Raw genomic sequence first — 6,000 nt, 5'->3', positions numbered from 1 at the left:
GGTGGTAATGGTAATGATAACAGTTTAGTGATGGTGGTGGTAGTAGTGGTATGGGCGGTAATGATAACAGTTTAGTGTTGGTGGTGGTAGTAGTGGTATGGGTGGTAATGATAGCAGTTTAGTGATGGTGGTAGTAGTAGTAGTGGTATGGGTGGTAATGACAACAGTTTAGTGTTGGTGGTGGAGTTGATAGTTTTGCTATGGGTGGTAAAGATAACAGTTTAGTGATTGTGGTGGTGGTAGTAGTAGTGGCATGGGTGGTAATGATAACAGTTTGGTGATGGTGGTGGTGGTGGTAGTAGTGGTATGGGTGGTAATGATAACAGTTTAGTGATGGTGGTGGTGGTAGTAGTGGTATGGGTGGTAATGATAACAGTTTAGTGTTGGTGGTGGTGTTGGTAGTAGTGGTATGGGTGGTAATGACAACAGTTTAGTGTTGGTGGTGGTGTTGGTAGTTGTGGTATGGGTGGTAACGATAACAGTTTAGTGATGGTGGTGGTGGTAGTAGTAGTGGCATGGGTGGTAATGATAACAGTTTGGTGATGGTGGTGGTGGTGGTATGGGTGGTAATGATAACAGTTTAGTGGTGGTGGTAGTAGTGGTATGGGCCGTAGTGGTAATGATAACAGTTTAGTGGTGGTGGTGGTAGTAGTGGTATGGGTGGTAATGGTAATGATAACAGTTTATTGATGGTGGTGGTAGTAGTAGTAGTATGGGCGATAATGATAACAGTTTAGTGTTGGTGGTGGTAGTAGTGGTATGGGGTGGTAATGATAACAGTTTAGTGATGGTGGTAGTAGTAGTAGTGGTATGGGTGGTAATGACAACAGATTAGTGTTGGTGGTAGTGTTGGTAGTAGTAGTATGGGTGGTAATGGTCATGATTACAGTTTCGTGATGGTGGTGGTAGTAGTAGTGGTATGGGCGGTGATGATAACAGTTTAGTGTTGGTGGTGGTAGTAGTTGTATGGGCGGGTAATGATAACAGTTTAGTGATGGTGGTGGTGTTTGTAGTGGTATGGGTGGTAATGACAACAGTTTAGTGATGGTGGAAGTAGTAGTAGTGGTATGGGTGGTAATGACAACAGTTTAGTGTTGGTGTTGGTGTTGGTAGTAGTGGTATGGGTGGTAATGACAACAGTTTAGTGTTGGTGGTGGTGTTGGTAGTTGTGGTATGGGCAGTAATGATAACAGTTTAGTGATGGTGGTGGTGGTAGTAGTAGTGGTGTGAGTGGTAATGATAACAGTTTAGTGGTGGTGGTAGTAGTGGTATGGGTGGTAGTGGTAGAGGTAATGATAACAGTTTAGTGGTGGTGGTGGTAGTAGTGGTATGGGTGGTAATGATAACAGTTTAGTGATGGTGGTAGTAGTAGTGGTATGGGCGGTAATGATAACAGTTTAGTGGTGGTGGTAGTAGTGGTATGGGTGGTAGCGGTAATGATAACAGTTTAGTGGTGGTGGTGGTAGTAGTGTTATGGGTGAAAATGATAACAGTTTAGTGATGGTGTTGGTGGTAGTATTGGTATGGGTGGCAATGGTAATGATAACAGTTTAGTGATGGTGGTGGTAGTAGTAGTGGTATGGGTGGTAATGATAACAGTTTAGTGATGGTGGTGGTGGTAGTAGTAGTGGCCATGGGTGGTAATGATAACAGTTTAGTGTTGGTGGTGGTGTTAGCGGTAATGATAACAGTTTAGTGATGGTGGTGGTGGTAGTAGTAGTGGCATGGGTGGGTAATGATAACAGTTTAGTGTTGGTGGTGGTGTTGGTAGTAGTGGTATGGGTGGTAATGACAACAGTTTAGTGTTGGTGGTGGTGTTGGTAGTTGTGGTATGGGTGGTAATGATAACAGTTTAGTGATGGTGGTGGTGGTAGTCGTAGTGGCGGTAATGATAACAGTTTGGTGATGGTGGTGGTAGTAGTGGTATGGGTGGTAATGATAACAGTTTAGTGGTGGTGGTAGTAGTGGTATGGGTGGTAATGGTAATGATTACAGTTTAGTGATGGTGGTGGTAGTAGTAGTGGTATGGGCGGTAATGATAACAGTTTAGTGTTGGTGGTGGTAGTAGTTGTATGGGCGGTAATGATAACAGTTTAGTGATGGTGGTGGTGTTTGTAGTGGTATGGGTGGTAATGACAACAGTTTAGTGTTGGTGGTGGTGTTGGTAGTAGTGGTATGGGTGGTAATGACAACAGTTTAGTGTTGGTGGTGGTGTTGGTAGTTGTGGTATGGGTGGTAATGACAACAGTTTGGTGATGGTGGTGGTAGTAGTGGTATGGGCGGTAATGATAACAGTTTAGTGGTGGTGGTAGTAGTGGTATGGGTGGTAATGGTAATGATTACAGTTTAGTGATGGTGGTGGTAGTAGTAGTGGTATGGGCGGTAATGATAACAGTTTAGTGTTGGTGGTGGTAGTAGTTGTATGGGCGGTAATGATAACAGTTTAGTGATGGTGGTGGTGTTTGTAGTGGTATGGGTGGTAATGACAACAGTTTAGTGTTGGTGGTGGTGTTGGTAGTAGTGGTATGGGTGGTAATGACAACAGTTTAGTGTTGGTGGTGGTGTTGGTAGTTGTGGTATGGGTGGTAATGACAACATTTTAGTGTTGGTGGTGGTGTTAGCGGTAATGATAACCGTTTAGTGTTGGTGGTGGTGTTGGTAGTAGTGGTATGGGTGGTAATGACAACAGTTTAGTGTTGGTGGTGGTGTTGGTAGTTGTGGTATGGGTGGTAATGATAACAGTTTAGTGATGGTGGTGGTGGTAGTCGTAGTGGCTTGGGCGGTAATGATAACAGTTTGGTGATGGTGGTGGTGGTGGTAGTAGTGGTATGGGCGGTAATGATAACAGTTTAGTGGTGGTGGTAGTAGTGGTATGGGTGGTAATGGTAATGATTACAGTTTAGTGATGGTGGTGGTAGTAGTAGTGGTATGGGCGGTAATGATAACAGTTTAGTGTTGGTGGTGGTAGTAGTTGTATGGGCGGTAATGATAACAGTTTAGTGATGGTGGTGGTGTTTGTAGTGGTATGGGTGGTAATGACAACAGTTTAGTGTTGGTGGTGGTGTTGGTAGTAGTGGTATGGGTGGTAATGACAACAGTTTAGTGTTGGTGGTGGTGTTGGTAGTTGTGGTATGGGTGGTAATGACAACAGTTTAGTGTTGGTGGTGGTGTTAGCGGTAATGATAACAGTTTAGTGATGGTGGTGGTGGTAGTAGTAGTGGCATGGGTGGTAATGATAACAGTTTAGTGTTGGTGGTGGTGTTAGCGGTAATGATAACCGTTTAGTGTTGGTGGTGGTGTTGGTAGTAGTGGTATGGGTGGTAATGACAACAGTTTAGTGTTGGTGGTGGTGTTGGTAGTTGTGGTATGGGTGGTAATGATAACAGTTTGGTGATGGTGGTGGTGGTGGTAGTAGTGGTATGGGTGGTAATGATAACCGTTTAGTGGTGGTGGTAGTAGTGGTATGGGTGGTAATGGTAATGATTACAGTTTAGTGTTGGTGGTGGTAGTAGTTGTATGGGCGGTAATGATAACAGTTTAGTGATGGTGGTGGTGTTTGTAGTGGTATTGGTGGTAATGACAACAGTTTAGTGTTGGTGGTGGTGTTGGTAGTTGTGGTATGGGTGGTAATGACAACAGTTTAGTGTTGGTGGTGGTGTTAGCGGTAATGATAACAGTTTAGTGATGGTGGTGGTGGTAGTAGTAGTGGCATGGGTGGTAATGATAACAGTTTGGTGATGGTGGTGGTAGTAGTGGTATGGGTGGTAATGATAACAGTTTAGTGGTGGTGGTAGTAGTGGTATGGGTGGTAGGGATAACAGTTTAGCGACGGTGGTGGTGGTAGTATTGGTATGGGTGGTAATGGTAACGATAACAGTTTAGTGATGGTGGTGGTAGTAGTAGTGGTATGGGTGGCAATGATAACCGCTTAGTGATGGTGGTGGTAGTAGTAGTGGTATGGGTGGTAATGATAACAGTTTAGTGTTCGTGGTGGTAGTAGTGGTATGGGCGGTAATGATAACAGTTTAGTGTTGGTGGTGGTAGTAGTGGTATGGGTGGTAATGATAACAGTTTAGTGTTGGTGGTGGTGTAAGCGGTAATGATAACAGTTTAGTGATGGTGGTGGTGGTAGTAGTAGTGGCATGGGTGGTAATGATAACAGTTTAGTGTTGGTGGTGGTGTTAGCGGTAATGATAACCGTTTAGTGTTGGTGGTGGTGTTGGTAGTAGTGGTATGGGTGGTAATGACAACAGTTTAGTGTTGGTGGTGGTGTTGGTAGTTGTGGTATGGGTGGTAATGATAACAGTTTAGTGATGGTGGTGGTGGTAGTAGTAGTGACATGGGTGGTAATGATAACAGTTTGGTGATGGTGGTGGTGGTGGTAGTAGTGGTATGGGTGGTAATGATAACAGTTTAGTGGTGGTAGTTGTGGTATGGGTGGTAATGGTAATGATTACAGTTTAGTGATGGTGGTGGTGGTGGTAGTAGTGGTATGGGTGGTAATGATAACAGTTTAGTGGTGGTGGTAGTAGTGGTATGGGTGGTAATGGTAATGATTACAGTTTAGTGATGGTGGTGGTAGTAGTAGTGGTATGGGCGGTAATGATAACAGTTTAGTGTTGGTGGTGGTAGTAGTTGTATGGGCGGTAATGATAACAGTTTAGTGATGGTGGTGGTGTTTGTAGTGGTATGGGTGGTAATGACAACAGTTTAGTGTTGGTGGTGGTGTTGGTAGTAGTGGTATGGGTGGTAATGACAACAGTTTAGTGTTGGTGGTGGTGTTGGTAGTTGTGGTATGGGTGGTAATGACAACAGTTTAGTGTTGGTGGTGGTGTTAGCGGTAATGATAACAGTTTAGTGATGGTGGTGGTGGTAGTAGTAGTGGCATGGGTGGTAATGATAACAGTTTGGTGATGGTGGTGGTAGTAGTGGTATGGGTGGTAATGATAACAGTTTAGTGGTGGTGGTAGTAGTGGTATGGGTGGTAGGGATAACAGTTTAGCGACGGTGGTGGTGGTAGTATTGGTATGGGTGGTAATGGTAACGATAACAGTTTAGTGATGGTGGTGGTAGTAGTATTGGTATGGGTGGCAATGATAACAGTTTAGTGATGGTGGTGGTAGTAGTAGTGGTATGGGTGGTAATGATAACAGTTTAGTGTTGGTGGTGGTAGTAGTGGTATGGGCGGTAATGATAACAGTTTAGTGTTGGTGGTGGTAGTAGTGGTATGGGTGGTATTGATTACAGTTTAGTGTTGGTGGTGGTAGTAGTGGTATGGGTGGTAATGATAACAGTTTAGTGATGGTGGTAGTAGTAGTGGTATGGGTGGTAGTGGTAATGATAACAGTTTAGTGGTGGTGGTGGTGGTAGTAGTGGTATGGGTGGTAATGGTAATGATAACAGTTTAGTGATGGTGGTGGTAGTAGTGGTATGGGCGGTAATGATAACAGTTTAGTGTTGGTGGTGGTAGTAGTGGTATGGGTGGTAATGATAACAGTTTAGTGATGGTGGTAGTAGTAGTAGTGGTATGGGTGGTAATGACAACAGATTAGTGTTGGTGGTAGTGTTGGTAGTAGTGGTATGGGTGGTAATGGTAATGATTACAGTTTCGTGATGGTGGTGGTAGTAGTAGTGGTATGGGCGGTAATGATAACAGTTTAGTGTTGGTGGTGGTAGTAGTTGTATGGGCGGTAATGATAACAGTTTAGTGATGGTGGTGGTGTTTGTAGTGGTATGGGTGGTAATGACAACAGTTTAGTGTTGGTGGTGGTGTTGGTAGTAGTGGTATGGGTGGTAATGACAACAGTTTAGTGTTGGAGGTGGTGTTGGTAGTTGTGGTATGGGTGGTAATGATAACAGTTTAGTGATGGTGGTGGTGGTAGTAGTAGTGACACGGGTGGTAATGATAACAGTTTGGTGATGGTGGTGGTGGTGGTAGTAGTGGTATGGGTGGTAATGATAACAGTTTAGTGGTGGTGGTGTAGTGGTATGGGTGGTAGG

Source organism: Oncorhynchus kisutch, linkage group LG19, assembly GCF_002021735.2.
Source record: "Oncorhynchus kisutch isolate 150728-3 linkage group LG19, Okis_V2, whole genome shotgun sequence".
Lineage (NCBI taxonomy): Eukaryota > Metazoa > Chordata > Actinopteri > Salmoniformes > Salmonidae > Oncorhynchus > Oncorhynchus kisutch.
This window is presented reverse-complemented; position numbering follows the sequence as displayed.